Source organism: Panicum virgatum, chromosome 7K (genome assembly GCF_016808335.1).
Source record: "Panicum virgatum strain AP13 chromosome 7K, P.virgatum_v5, whole genome shotgun sequence".
Classification (NCBI taxonomy): Eukaryota; Viridiplantae; Streptophyta; class Magnoliopsida; order Poales; family Poaceae; genus Panicum; species Panicum virgatum.
Window position 1 is genome coordinate 18,497,539 of NC_053142.1, and position 15,683 is coordinate 18,513,221.

The following is a 15,683-nucleotide window of genomic DNA, read 5'->3' on the forward strand; positions in this document are numbered from 1 at the left end:
AACGGAACACTATAGCGTTGCAAGCCCTTTGCCGTAGCAACGCTAAACCACGATGCCCCTTGACCACGTCAGAGAAAAAAAAAATCGGGGCTAAATTCTGGCCCACACATCGTCCTTTGTATTTTTTATTTATTTTCTAAATCTGTTCAGTAGGTTCCTATCTCTATATGTACCATATGCGGCAACCACCACTGCTCCAAAATAGATCGAAGGGGCGGACTGCCTAGGGTTGCGCTGTAGTAGATCAACACTGCGATTGCGCCGCCGTCCATGTTGAGGCCGCTCCCCTAGCGTGAGTTTTCCGTCCAGTCTGATATGTGGTGCTCCATTATGGTATGGTTGCTCATCTACGTCATGGCCTGTTGATTTCCCCTGATCTCCCATGTCTCTCTCACCGCTTGGTTCCTGGTGATTAAAGGATTGCATCAACACAACAGCATTGATTCACGGAAATTAACCATGTGCGATGGCTTTAGATGGTAAAATTTTGTGTTCTTTTCCTTAATTTATTTTGATCGCACCACAACTCCGGTCTGATCTACACTGCTTTGATTAGATCCAATAGAGCAGTCGTGCAACTGTGGTGCCAAGGTGGAGTTGTTGATTTTGACGAGGATGATGCCTGCTGCTTTAATCATCCCATATTTGTCTTTCTCCCCTTGCCCTCTCGGATCATCCCAATATGTTGACGGCAACCTCTTAATGTTGCAGCTTCTGCTATCATTTCTTCTTTTAAAATTTTGACCTTAACTTGGATAGGAGTGGATAGTTGGAGTCGCTTTATCTCCTGTGCAAGATATCCACCGTGGTGGTGTCCCTGACAGATTCTCAGCCTTTGCTTTTTTTTTTCTCAGGTAATTACGTACACACATCCTGGTATGATTGTTTAGAATATTCAATCCCTCAAGCACTGAAGAATATTTTTTACAAAAAAATTGCTTGATTCGTCTTGGCAAATATCAGTATTTTTCTAAGAGTCCTCTAATTATGATTTCTTTGTTATGTAAATCTGGAATTCAGACTCTTGCAAGATCAATATGACTATCAGAAACAAGAATGATCGATATGTCTGACAAACAACATCAGATATCTATAACCATCTTACTTCTTTGCAAATATTTATTTTTCAGAAATCTCGTGAGTCGTTGGTATCAGTTATTCTTGAAAGGCAGATCAAGCAAGGTAAATTAATTTTGATCAAGTAGTTAGAAGATTGATCTATCCCTAGTCTTGTCCCAAAAATACTAGAACATAATTACCCTGTACAGTACAGTACAATTTAAATAACCTGATACAAATTTGTTGGCATATTTTCAGAACTAGTTTTTACCCAATTGCTTATATTCGCGTACTATTTTTTCCATACAGGATTGATCAAGTGGATATATCTTCTATTCTTGCTGAGTTCCTGGTTTATATTGAAGGTCAAGATGGTTTCACTTGAAGTTTTGAAGGTGCTGGAGCGTAGGAAATTCAATCATGCTTGTAGGAAAAAAGCACATTGCAAGGGATATTAGATATTACGCATGTGTTTGTCATGCTATTGAGATTAGGAAAATAGTGGACGATCCAAGCGAGCGCATTCCATGATAAATTAGTCATATACATTTGATTTTTGTTTTTTCTGTTTGATAAATTAGTCATAGATGATCCTTGTAACTGAAATTATATGTATCTAATAAGATTATTTCAATTTCAATGGACATGTTCAATGTTTTATAATTTTGGAATGAATACACTATTTAGGATTGTCTTGTTCCTGTGGAAAAAGCTATGGTGTATATGAAAACTCTGGTTTTTTAGTCACCAACGCATAAGATGTGTTGCAAATATGTGTTGTAAAGCTTGCAACACTTTTTAGCACTAGTTACCAACACATGTGTATATGTTGCCATAGACCCTTGCAACGCCACCTATTGCAACGCATATATAATGCGTTGGTACAGACCTTTGCAACATTTATTTTTAGTTCTAGCAACACATATATGCGTTGCTAAAGGGGTGTTTCTCTTGTAGTGATACTAGCATTAGACATCATACAACGCGCCTTTGAGATAATGATCCTATTCATTCTTTCTGCAACACTGTTCTGTTGTGGAGTATGCGGAATGGTGTGGTGCCTGACAATGCCCTCTTTTCTGTAGAAAATGTTAAATTTATAGGAACAAAATTCCATACCATTATCTGTACGCAAAATCTTTACCTTCCTCTCGGTTTGCTTTTCTACCATAACCTTCCAAGCTTTAAAGGCATCAAATGCATCAGATTTATATTTCAGAAAATAAGGGAACACCCTTCTGGAGTAATCATCAATAATAGTAAGCATGTAACGACAACCACGAAGTGAATGCTTTCGAGAAGGCCTCCACAAATCAGCATGCACATAATCTAATATGCCTTCGGTTGTATGAACAACAGTATTGAATTTTACTCGCTTATGCTTACCAAAAATACAATGTTCACAGAACTCCATCTCATCATTGTTGTATCCCTTCAGTAGCCCTCTCATGCTCAACTCTGCCAAACCAAGCTGACTCATGTGTCCAAGGCGCATGTGCCAAAGCTTAGACTCACTGCACTTATCAGATGTAACAGCAGAAACAGCGGAAGTAACAGCAGCAGTCCTAGTGATAGTATCACCATAAAGAGCATATAAATTTGCAGATTTCATAACTCCTTTGATGACAATGAGAGAACCTTTAGATACCTTCAAAACTCCACCTCCAGCGGAGTACTTGTACCCCTTATTATCAAGAGTACTCAAAGAGATGAGATTTTTGAACATATTTGGAACGTGCCTCACATCTGTTAATGTCCGTGTCATTCCATCATGCATCCTGATCTTAACTGATCCAATGCTGACGACTTCACATGGAGCATTGTTTCCTATCCGCAGCAAACCACCATTCTACATAGGCTCATAGGTGCTAAACCATTCTTTGTTAATGCAAACATGATATGAGCAAGCAGAATCAAGTATCCATTCAGAATTCATTGAGGTACAACCAGCAAAAGCAATGAGGACATCATCGTTATCAGAATTTTCACTAGCTGCAACAGAAGCCTTACCATCGGATTTATGTTTCATACCAATCCTTTTCTCCTTGTTCTGCAGCTTCCAAAAAATCTTCAATAAAATGAGATTTCTTCCTACAGTACTTGCAGAACTTCTTGGGTCTGGACTTCGAATGACCTCTACCATCTAGGCTCTTCTCACGTTCATTGCTATCATTGTAGGTCTTATGCTCAGTTCTGCCTCTAACATGCAATGCTTCGCCCTTGGAAGATGACCCGTCAGACTGCACCATGCCTTTCATCTTCTCCCTGGACTGGAGTGCCTCATAAACTTTCGATAGGGTTAGTTCATCACGGCTTAAAAGTATGGTGTCACGAAAATTCGCATAAGAACTGGGCAGTGAAAATAACAAGAGAAGACCTAAATCCTCATCAACAAAGTGCACCTCCATCGATACTAGGTCAGCAACGATCTCCTTGAAGATCGATATGTGGTTCAACACTGAACCACCCTCCTGCAACTTCTGCGAGAATAACTTCATCTTAATGTGCATCTTACTGGTTAGATCTTTGGACATGCAAATCAATTCCAGTTTGAGCCAAAGTTCTGTAGCACTCTTTTTCCTACAACATTTCTTGCAAGATATCATTAGATAGATGAAGTTGAATTATCAAGAGAGCCTTACGATCCTTCCGCCTTTCCTCAGCGGTCCACTCATCCTTTCTTCCCGAAACAACGCCTCATCAAGATCCTAGGATTGCGCCAGGACTGCCCGCATCTTGCCTTGCCACTAGGAAATCCTCGTCTTGTAGTCCAACCTCGGTAGATCATACTTCATCGATGCCACCGCGGAGCCCAAATCTAAAACCCGCTCTGGTACCACTTGTCAGCCAAACAACAGGCAAAACAAAGATGATCAAACAAAGAACACAGACCACAACACGCAGATTTTTACGTGGAAAACCCTCCAAAGCGAAGGGAAAAACCACGGGCACCAGCCAGTCACAATCTCACTATTTCTGGAGTGTTTACAGGAATGCCACGCTATGGCAGCGGCTTACAAGATGATAATAGATCAATCCAAAACCCTAATCACGGTATTATAACATGTACCGTGCACTCCGGCCCAAGCTTCCGGCGACGGGCCTCTGCTACACTCCCAACCTGGCCATCAAATGGGATTTGGATCACAACTCAACAAGGGCATCCCGGTGTTCACTCCATCAGCGGCGGCGGGAAGAACTACTCCCTCCTGTCCTCCGCGTCACTGGAGGCCGTCGCGAACCACCTCCGGAATGTGTACCTCGGCGGCGGCAGCAGCGACGTGTTCTGCCCCTTCGGCGATGCGGTGGTCGACGGCATCGACTTCTACATTGACCACGGTGCACCCTCTAAGCCCTATGACGAGCTCGCGCGGCGCCTCAACTACTTCAATAGCATGTGTCGGTACCCTGCGACCGGGGTACCCCTCCTACTGTGTCTGGACGAAATACACAGGTGGTTATTCGTAACTATACCTTAAAATGCTTGCTTCTCAGCTTACCTCATATATATATAATTTCATGGTCAAATTCATCTTACTCTAGAAGTTACAAAAAAGACAAATTTGAGATGCATTTGAACCATTACCGTTGTTAGAAAATTTGTCTTTTTTAACTTTTAGAGTAAGATGAATTTGACCATGAAATTTTATATATAGATGAGGTAAGCTGAGAAACACATTCATAATTTTTTTCAGAATTTTTTGAAATTTTTTTAGTAGGTTTGCACAGATTTGCACGAGGTCCTTGGTTTCACCAGATACGTTCCCAAGCAATTGGGCCCAAGGGTCCAGACCCAACCAACGGGGCAAAAGGCCCCGAACCTACTCCCCACTTGGGGATAGGTCCGGCATCGCCACCTATCCCTAGGGAGGAACGCTCAGCACCAGCAGCCGGAGGCCAGGACCCCACGGGCGGGTCCGGGACCTCCACGTGCCCATCCAGACCCTTGAATGCACAGAGCCCAGCTCTCCACCAGGGGAGGTCCGGGGCTGCCACATGTCCCGCTTCACGGGCGCGAGCCTTCCACTAAAAGCTTGCCCACCTACCGCATTAAATGCAGGTGGTCAAGGCGTGCCCCGGCGCTGCTGCGCACGGGGCAGCTTTTGCCAGATGACACTGTCGCTCACCAGTTACCGAGGTAGGCTCGAATGACCACATAGCGGGTTGCGAGTTGCCGAGGCACATAGTGTGACAGTCCCCATTAAGTTTAAAACTTTAAGTCGGGAGAACGGCTTAAAAATTCAAACCACAACTCCAAATCGGTTGAAACTTCCCAAACATGTCCTAAAAATGTGGCAAAACTCAGTCATAACAAAAGCATGGGGAGAAGTGAAGTTATACACATGAAATGACAGTGTAAACCAATCCAAGATTCCAATCCTGAATTTTAGAAAAATACACCTAAAAGGGGTAAAAAGTCAACTCCCACAACTTAGCTCAAATGAAATTTTGCAAAAAACAAAAGTTGTAGAGTTTAGTAAGACAAACAACTTTCATGTTCAAAGTTTTTCAAGTTAGCACACAAAATTTGGAGAAAAACCCTAAAAAACAGCAAGCATAGGGTAATTTCATTTAAGTTTGAATTTGAATTTCTAACTTTCAAACCGAGTTTCAAATGGGAAAATGCCTGAAACCAAAGTTGTTGATCTTGACACAAGCTACAACTTTGGTATTCAAAATTTATTGAGCTTATTTCAAAATATTTGAGAAATTTTGAAGTCAAAACCGCTGGCCAGAGTTGACTACGCCTCTCTCTCCCTCTCCCGCGAGCACCTTTCCTCCCACACTGTGTGCGTCGAGGCAGCGATCACCGGCCGCATGGCTGGCGATGCCTGCGCCCACGCGTGCTCGCCCGCACACGCACCAGTGCGATCCCGCCCGTGCCCGACCACGTCCTGACCGGCGTCGCCCCGTCCCATAGGGCTTGCCACGCACACGCCATGCCACCATGCCCAGGCGGCCTCGCCGCGGCCGCGGTCGGCCATCAACGCCGGTGACACGTTACTCCATCCCCCGTGCACGGTCCCGGCTCTTTCCACCCTCCATTCCCATTTGCAACCCTCGCCCTCGCTCTCCGCTCCTTTCCCATGCCGCCGCCCAGAGCTTAGCGCCTGGCGCCCAGAGCCGCCGCTGCTCACCCTCGCCGTCGTAGAGCCCCGCCTGTGCTAGCCCCAAACCACCCGGACCATCCGCGCACTCGCGCGCTACGCACGCCACTCACCCGCTTAGCACGCCCACAGCCGCGCCGAGCCTCGCCAGACTCTAGCGAGCTCGCGCCACCACTCCTCTACACGCCGCACCCCACCACACCGCGGAGCACCCTCCGCCGGTCACGCCCGAGCTCCTCCAACCCTCCAAATGAGTTCCTCATCCCTCCCCGCAGCTCCACGAACCGAGGAAACCCCCACATTCCGCAAGAATCGAGCCCAGAACAGGACTTTGCAAGCCGCCGCCGTAATCTTGCCGGTGAGCCCACTAAACCCCTACCTCCGGCCCTCCTCCCTACCATCCGACTCATCCTCGAGCTTCACCTCACCCTCTTGCAGATCCCAAGCCCGGACCTCACTGCTGAACGCCGCCACTGCCGTAGAGACCTCGCCGCCGCCCCTGTCCACTGTCGACCCGCCACCACAGGCCACCTCAGCTCGCGACCCAACCACCGGAAGGTAGCTCTCGAGGCCCTGAAACTGTTAGGCTAGAGCCCCGCCACCGGCGAGCCTCCCCTCGCCGGGAATCAGCCAAAGCACCACCGCGCAGTGTCTGTTCGCGGCCAAGGATGACATTGCGAGTTTTCAAATCTTTCCAGGGGGTTATACGCAAGAACCGAGGGCCTAAACGCAAATCCATAACTCAAGTTTTAAATCCAAACTAGGGAACTTCAAAAATCGGTATAAAATTGTAGAAATATTGGAAAAATGCAAATCCAAATGTTTTGGGTTCCTACTGCACAGATCTACAACTTTTGTTACATGAAGTATATCAATTGATCAATGTATCTTACTCTAGATTAAATACAAGTTAAATATGAGTTTAATTAGATCTCAAGTTATAGAGCTTTGCTGGCCTTCATATTTTACCAGTGGGTTACAAATCTACAGTTAGGAATCCTGTAAAAATTTGAGGCCCAGAACTGCTAATTAGCCTTAGGTTTATTTTAACTCTTTTTTTATGCCTAGTTTAATGAAACTATTTATATATTTGTTTCTACTGCACGTATACACTTGAAACTTTTATTTCATGTCTATTTTGTTGCACTTAGTCAACAGAAAAAGTTTGGTAATTTTTGGGTGTAGTAAAATGGTCCAACTCATATTGAGCTTGGACAAACACACAAAATCAAAATAAATAGTTTAAGCACATAGAAAAATGTGAGTTTGTTTCTGGAGACTGGAAAAAGTTGAACTGCTAAAACTCACCACGGCTCTCTGTGGAAATTAGTATATCTATATGCTTATTTTAATTGTGTAATTTTTCATGCCCAGTAGAAAAGTCATTTAATGCTGAAATTTTTATTGTATCCTGGGTACACGGTTTGACACGTCTAGTAAATTTTTTAAGGCATATACTTAAGTTAAACTCTCTGTATGATTTTAGTTTGTTTTAATAGGCTGCAGTTTTGTTTTATTTTTAATAATTAATTCTGATTGCACCTTGTGTTAAATTTTCATAACCAGCAAAGATGCAGAAGTCAAGTTTCACTTTTAACCAAATCAATGCAATAGAAAATGAATAATAACCACTATAAGTAATTAAAGAGTTTTTAGAAAACTAACCCAGCTCATTTCGTGAGTTAAATCATAATTAAAAATACCCTATAAATGATTGCCCAGTAAACAAAAGAAAAGAGATAACTCACTCTCAGTTAAGGGTACGCCTAATCACTTGTTAGGGAAGGGTCAATTGCTAAAAACATCGCAATAACACACGCATCTGCATTCATGTAGAACCGACCGGCCTCGCTAACGGTAACTACGAGCTGGTGCCGGCAAGTGGAGAGGAGAACCGCGAAGCACAAGTTGTGTGGACGGAATCGACCAAAGACCCGGGCCAACGTCCGGAAGCCCCTGCTCAAGAACCCGAGCAAGAAGGCAAGCCCCAGAGCATAACCCTTACTAACTAGTTATTATATTAGGCAATTTATGTTGTATTAATGTTTGCGCATTAAGTTGTTAGGCTTGATTGGAAACTTAGTTGCATAATCTAGCTTCCCATTGAAATGCTTACTAGTGGTTAAGATCGTTAGATGGCTAAGCTTATTCTCAGTAGAAGTCGAGTGATTTCCAGTCACTCGCGAATATTATAGGAGTTGTGTGTTTACTACATGCTGCAATCATAAGGTTTACGGATGGAGAAATATAATTGTAGATGTCCCGTCTGTTTAGAGAAAATGATTAAGGCCGTAGTGTATGGTAGTGGTTGTTAAGCATTTGAACGTACTAGCCACATGCCGAGAAATATGGTAATCGGTAAGCATAAGTACCTAATCCGACTAGCGAGTGGACATAACTCCCACCGTCACTTGAAATTAGTTCTCATGCCGGCCACATGCGGTTTCAGGAGTCGCCATGACTCGGGGGCGGTGGCCCTGATCCACGGACCGGGAAGAAAGGAGAAATGTTGCACGTGTAACTCTTTGAGTAACCACGTGATGTGTGAGTTTGGTCTGCCTTGCAATATTAAGAAACTAAATTCGAATCGTTCGCTTCTCGCGGTCAATGAGACTGCTTAACACTTTTGCCACATAGAGTAAGAAGTGGAAGATGATGAGGATTAACTTGTGGAATGATGAAAGATAATTGTTTGTACCACCATGGATGCTTATCTAGATGCTAACCTAGAATGGTTAAGTGATAATTTAAATTGAAGGCTAAAAGATGAAAGTAAGGATCTACTTTTAGGTGCTTTTCGGCAGAACAAACCCCTCAAGCCAAAAGTCATGCATGTCTAGTTAGATGGGCTAAGTATACCCATTAGTCGGGTAAGCCTTGCTAAGTATTAGTATACTCAGCCTTGCTTGTGGATAAATTTTCTGTACATGAATGTTTGAGGAGTAGATTGCCGGGTTAACCTGGCCGTGTCAGTTGCCTCCTGGATGGTCCGTCGAGTGGCACCCGTCTCCTGCTGATGGTGATGCTGCGAAGTGAGTTCGCGTACGGGCTTCATCGCGAACCACTTTATTTTATTGTCGTTAGAATTTCGCTCCTTTTGATCAAAACCTTTCGCTGCAGTAAACTCTGATTTATGTTTAAGATGTTGAACTTAAGTACTTTATTTCAAACTGGCCTGTAATAACTATTTAAGTTTGAACTCTGTGATGTAAAACTTGTGCGTGAATGTTGTAACTCTAGGCTCGCCTTTGTGAGAGTATTTGCTGTGTTACTTCGATCTGAGTTTCAGTGGTTAAATCAGGAGGTTATCCGACGGAAGCTTCGGATTACTCCGTTTGAAGTGCGTTGTAGCCGGGATTACCCTCCGGGTAATGGTTATCACACTTGAGCCGGATTAATTTGGGGTGAACTGCCACAGCCGGTACCAGAGCAGAAAAACACACACCAGAGGGACCAACACTCTCGAAAAATAGGGTTTCTAAAAACTTAACCACTAGAAAAATAAGTTTAAAAAACTTCGCATTGGAACGTTAAGGAATGTGCTAGATCGTAAAGCCCTACGGTTATTACGCGCTTATGGGTAATGGTGGCTAAGTATTTGACTATGGTCTATATGTAACTTACTGACTTCTAGCACATTACTTTCAGTAATTTACATTCAGTAATTATATTATGTAATGACGCACCTACGATAAGGTAAGACGGTAAGGATTCTCAGTCAACTGAGAGAACTTGACCTTCCCATCGGTGATGCGAACCGAACGCTGCCCTCAAGCAGTGGCCTACTTGAGCTGCTGCCAATATACCAATCTCGGTTGATTATATTGGGAGTAAATGAACTCAGTCAACTGAGAGAGCTTGACCTTCCAGTCGGTGATGCGAGCCGAACGCTGCCATCAAGCAGTGGCCTACTTGAGGTGCTGCCAATATATCAATCTCGGTTGATTATATTAGAAGTAAAGTGAACTCGATACACTTTATATTGTCAATCTTCTGCAGGTACACTAACCGCGATACACGTAAGAAATAAAAATGCTTAGAACTCGATTAGTTCTATATATGTAGGAAGAGCCGTTTATATGCGCCAAGCCAACGGTGCTAATTCCGTAAGCCCAACGATAGTTGGTAGTTGTTTTATTCTAAGAGGGCAAATAGGATCGTTATGCATCTTTCCATTCCGAAAAACAACAAAAACTCGAACGGGAATCGGGAACGCTAGGTTTATTGGAGTATGGCTATTGACCGTTAAGGAAATTCTAGAAATCTATCCATTTCTGCTGTTCTCTGTTAGAGGAATTTATTAGCCTAGCCGATGACCTTATCTGTAGACGTGTCTGTGGAGAGTTTTGCTCCACCACTTGTTTCCTAGCTCCTGGAAAAATTTCAGAATTTTTGAGCTAGTGCACAAGTAGAAACACTCGAGTTTTTCACCTCTCTATTTTTCTGCCAGTTTTGAGCACTTCTGTTGCACGTATTTTTAGCCCATCTTAGAGATGTTTCATGGGAAAGAGCTCAAAAGGAAAGTTGTAGAAAATTACTCCATCTAACCACTGTTAAATTTTGGGAATTTTTTTCCCAGTCGTTTTTCCTCAGTATCTGATACATTGGCTCCCTGTCTGCTGAAAACTGCAAGTGGACAGACACTGAGAAACCTAAGGATAAACACTTCTTACAGTCTGAATTGGCCCAGGTATTGACTAGCAAAGTTGTGCCTAAATACCTTAGGAATGTTTTGGTTTAATTTGGGAAATTTTGGTGTACTACTTTTTGAGTTATGCATTTATTAGTACACTATCCAGAATCTGTTTTTCTTTTGATTATCCCTCACTCGTATACCCTTTTTGTTCAGATGGCGGCTCCAGCTCTCAGGTAGTTTGATGAGGACGGACGTGCGCACTCTCAGTGCATTCACTAGGAGGGATTCCCTTCCATTCTTTGGGAGGTGATGTGAGACGTGGGATACCCGGTCCTCGTGGGTGAGGAGTTCCACGAGATGGGAGTCGCGCGCTGTCGCGTGCGGATGACCCACGCTCCCCACCTGGTCCCAGCCCTTTGGTCTTCAGTGGAGCTGGAGGTTGTGGGGCACAGGTTGCTGAACACCTGGGAGTTCGCCGCTATGAGGGTGCTCACCAGGTTTTCCTCTCTCCACTACAAGGCGGTCACCCCTGGCGCCGATCGGCCTCTTTCCAGCAGAGCAGCCGGACGACCCCAGGTGGCTCAGTCGGGCCCCTCACACGGAGTACCTTCAGAGGCATGCCCCCGCGGAGACGATCAGGATGACGGTGAGGTGCATGAATGCCCTCTACCATTGGCAGGCACTCCAGGGTAGGGTCATGCGCCAGGTCATCGACAATGCTCAAAATGAGCATGGGATCGGCAGGGTCAGGGATGAGCAGATCGCGGACCTCAACACTCAGATTGGCTAGTTGGAGGAGCAGGATGAGGGGCGTGACACCCTTCTGGGGGAGAGTCATGCACAGATCATACTCTTGGAGCAGCAGTTCAACAACCTTCCCATGGCGGAACTACCCAAATAAACTGGGCCCGGGTGCACGATCCAATGTTGCGAAGCAACGATGTCACATAAAAGGGCACTCACCGGTAGTTCCTCGAGTGAAGCCTCGATGAAAGCCACGCTCAACAGGATCGTACAGACAACACTCACATGAAGGTGAGCCCAGAGATTACAACACTGAACATTTCATACATCTCAGAGTTTAGTAGCGGAAATTTATTTATTACAAACCAAGTTCTGAAAGTGGGAAAATATCACAGAGTCTTAGACTACACCAATTATTCAAATCTCATTGTTGCAGCGGAAGGATAAAACAACAGATAACTAAACGATGATGCCTCAATAAGCCCATACAAGACATCACTCCGAAGGAGGAACATCAGCACCCGCTGAGGAACCATCACCCTTGACAGACCAATCCGTAGGCAGAGAACACGGTCAAGCAAGACTCGCAACCGACTCTTCAAAGTTAGTACCTGAAAAATAGTGCCACAAGCAAGGCTGGGTATTCTAATACTCAGCAAGGCTTACCCGTCATCGGATATATCTTAGTCCGTTAACTAGACATGCAAGGCTTTTTGGCTGAAGGGGTTTGTTTTGCCGAAAAAGCTACTAATAGTAGGTCCTTAATTTCAGTTTTAGCTTTCATATTTCAAGTTCAATTAACCATTCTAAGTAAGCATCTATCTCTAAGCATCTATGTTAGAGAACAATTACACATCCAACAATTTTCATCATCATCATGTTCCAGTTGTTACTCTATGTGACAGAAATTGTTAAGCAGTCTCAGATCGTGAGAGGTGGATGATTCGAATTGGTTTTTTTAACCTGGCCAGGGGAAACCTAACGCACACGCATGGGGAACGACATCGCCCATGCAACTTTTCCCATTTCTTCTTAGTTCGTGGATACGGGGCACTTTCCTCGACTACAGAGTCCGACCACTCTGCACCCGCATGTTGGCCGCATGAGAATGATGTGGAATGTTCAAAGAGAGTGCAAGGTCGTTCCACTTGTTGGTCCAATCAGATACTTAAGCTTACCGATTACCATATTTCTCGGCATGTGGCTAGTACTTTCAAAATCTTAACGAAATGTGCCACACACCGCGACCTTAGCTAATTTCAACTATTCCAACGGGGTATCACTTCTACACAACCCCGTCCATGATCCTTATATTTCAACGGTAAGTAAAGCCAGTCAACTCATATAAGCTCGCGAGAGGCAGGAAACCACTTGACTTCTACCGTACCTAGTTAGCGGGGCACCTAATCGAGAGAAGAACCGGGTAACACCACATAGGTATCTAGGAGCATGTAACTACGGTTTCAATCAACTCCTAAGAACTTAAATGCGCAAAAGAAATTAATACAACAGATATATAATACATGATTGAATTCATGCGCGAAAATAATGGGAGAATGCACCGGGGCTTGCCTTCTTGGGCACTATTAAAAACAGCCTTGGGCTCTTCCGGACATTGGTCCGGGTCTTGGTTAACTTCAGTTAGATTCACTCGAGCTTTACGTCGTTCATTCTCATACTTCGGCACCTGCTCGTACGTTCCGTCTGAAAGTTGGGTGGCGTCTATATGAATGCAAGGGACGTTTTATTACTAAAAAGATTTGAGTATGGCCTTCCTTCACTATAAAGTTGCAATCCAAACTTATAGTTTGATCGATGAATTTCTTTTTATCTTAAGTTTACTGGGCAATCATTTATAGAGTAGCTTTTAATTAAACTTATTTTCACAAATGTGCTTGGTTGGGTTTTGCCTTTAAGTGATTATTATTCATAAAGGAGTTTGATCTTTTTGTTTTCTGAGTTATGTGCATGTTACTTAGAGAACGATTTATTCTTTCTTTCATTATAGAGTTATGGCGCTAGTTTTATTATGAAGTTTCCTAATTATATTTTCTGGGGCAATCGTTCATAGAGTAGTTCATGTATTTACTTTACTTCATAAAATGATCTGGGTGACTGTTTTTATTTCTCGTTAAAGTGCATGAGGATATTTGACGAAATTCATTGCATAGGTTAGGAAAAGTTTCTGGTGTTGGGAAAAATCTACTCAAAGCAGAAAATTCACTTAAGCATTTATGACCAAAATTTCAGCCAAAGCAGTAACCTAGCAAGCATGGGAAAAAAATTAAGTCTAGTATGCTAATATCAACCATAACTTATAGATGATGTTCTTGAAGGTTTCTGTAGCTCACAATTTTACAGTAACTATTACAAGTGATACTCTTGCTACTGAAATTTTTCTAGAATTTAATTAAGCATAAAACAGTAGCAGAAAAATTAACAAAATAGGCATGTGCATAACTAAGTTAATTTCTAAAGGTAGTTTACTCTATGCCAAATCATAGTCCACTAAAAATATCAGCATTTATTTCCCTGTATAAAACAAGATTAGTATTTATTCATTTAATAGCGTGTATAATTATTCAACCTAGATGTTGTTTAGAACTCAAGCTCCAAATTTTTGTACAAGTTCCTTAACCAAATGGTAAGACTCTGTGTGATTTTCAGGGTCAAAAATGTATCTTAGCTATTATTAAGAAATCTACCATTAAATCAATGTGAGAGCAAAAGTAGGCCATTTCTAAATTTATGTTTAAGATCTGGTTCCCAAACTTTTCATACACGATTATATACTTAAAAACAAGCTTTGGCATAAATTTCATATTTTTCTAGCTATGCTAACTATATTTCCCGAATTATGGCTATATAAGGAGGATTAAAAGTAGTAAATAGCTAACCAGCTCCAAAATTAACCAAAATTTTACATTGGGAGTTCATTTAGTGTTCTAATATCATGAAAAACGTTTCATGCAAAGAACTATAATAGAACATCCAAAAATAAAAAAATAAAAATCTACACTAGATCTAGTAGGAGGTAGGATTTCATCTAGTTAGAAATGTGTACTGGTGCTCAAATTTTTAGACAAGCCTACTCATAGCATGGATCAACACATATCCAAAAATCAGCCCTAATTACTAAGTAGAACTCCTAGAACAAATATAACCTGTTTAATGTAATCTTTTTACTAGATTAAAATGTGGACAGAATCTAAAGATGTGTATGTAACAAAACTTGTAGATTTTGTTACAAGGATTCCAAAATAGTTTATTTTGCATTTTTACAATTTTTCTACAATTTGTTATGCATTTTCAAAATTCACTGATTTGAATTTAGGGATTCATGTAACATTTGCGATTTAAACCCTGGAATCAAGTTTTTCCTTTGCAATTGGGTCCTTCGCCGGGAAACCAAACTGGGCGCTCGGTTTTTGGCCGGATTCCGGCGACGGTAGTGGCCGGTGGCGAGAGGGAAGATGGGGAAAAGGAAGAGGGGCTCGCGCCACACCTGTTGGTGCCCTCGGTTCGCGGGGAGATGCTCCGATGCTGCTCCTCCATGGAAGCCGTGATGGCGGCGGTGGTGGCGAGCTGCGGCGATGGCGCTTCGGCGAGGGAGGAGGAGCAAGGTCATGCCCGTGAGGTTCAGGGCGATGAGAGGAAGTGGTGGTGGCGAGCTGCGGCGATGGTGCTTCGGCGAGGGAGGAGGAGCAAGGTCATGTGGCCGGGGTGGCTCGGCGGCTGTCGGCGACGGCGCGAGCGGCGTGGCGAGCAGAGAAGCTAGCAGGGGCGCGTGGCACTAGCATGAGGCGCCAAGGAGGAGCGGTTTGGGCGAACCCGCGGGCGCAAGGGCGTGGTTTGGCTGAGGGCACGACGCGTGGACACCCAGGTGGCAACGGCGCTGGCGTACGGGGTCTCGGTAGGCAGGACGCAGGGAGGAGAAGAGAGGTGGAAGATGAAGTCGGGGATAAAAATGTAAATAGAGAAAAGTTGTAGGGGCTCCGATGTAAACTGAGATTTTGTCATTATTACCGATGTCAAATTAAAAACTTTTGAATACCAAACTTGTTCAAAATTTTGAGATCTACAAGTTTTGTTTCAGGCACTTTTTCATTTGAGCAATGGTTTGAAAGTTATTTAAT

At 43.4% G+C, this 15,683-nt stretch overlaps 1 long non-coding RNA gene and 1 pseudogene across 1 annotated transcript; both read left to right on the forward strand.

The window, feature by feature from the left end:
• LOC120639977 overlaps positions 1–15,683 on the forward strand; it is a 49,293-nt pseudogene that overhangs the window by 4,021 nt on the left and 29,589 nt on the right.
• On the forward strand, positions 329–804 carry LOC120640424. The gene is made up of 2 exons (XR_005661779.1): positions 329–479; positions 557–804. It is a non-coding gene; the product is annotated as an uncharacterized LOC120640424 (long non-coding RNA).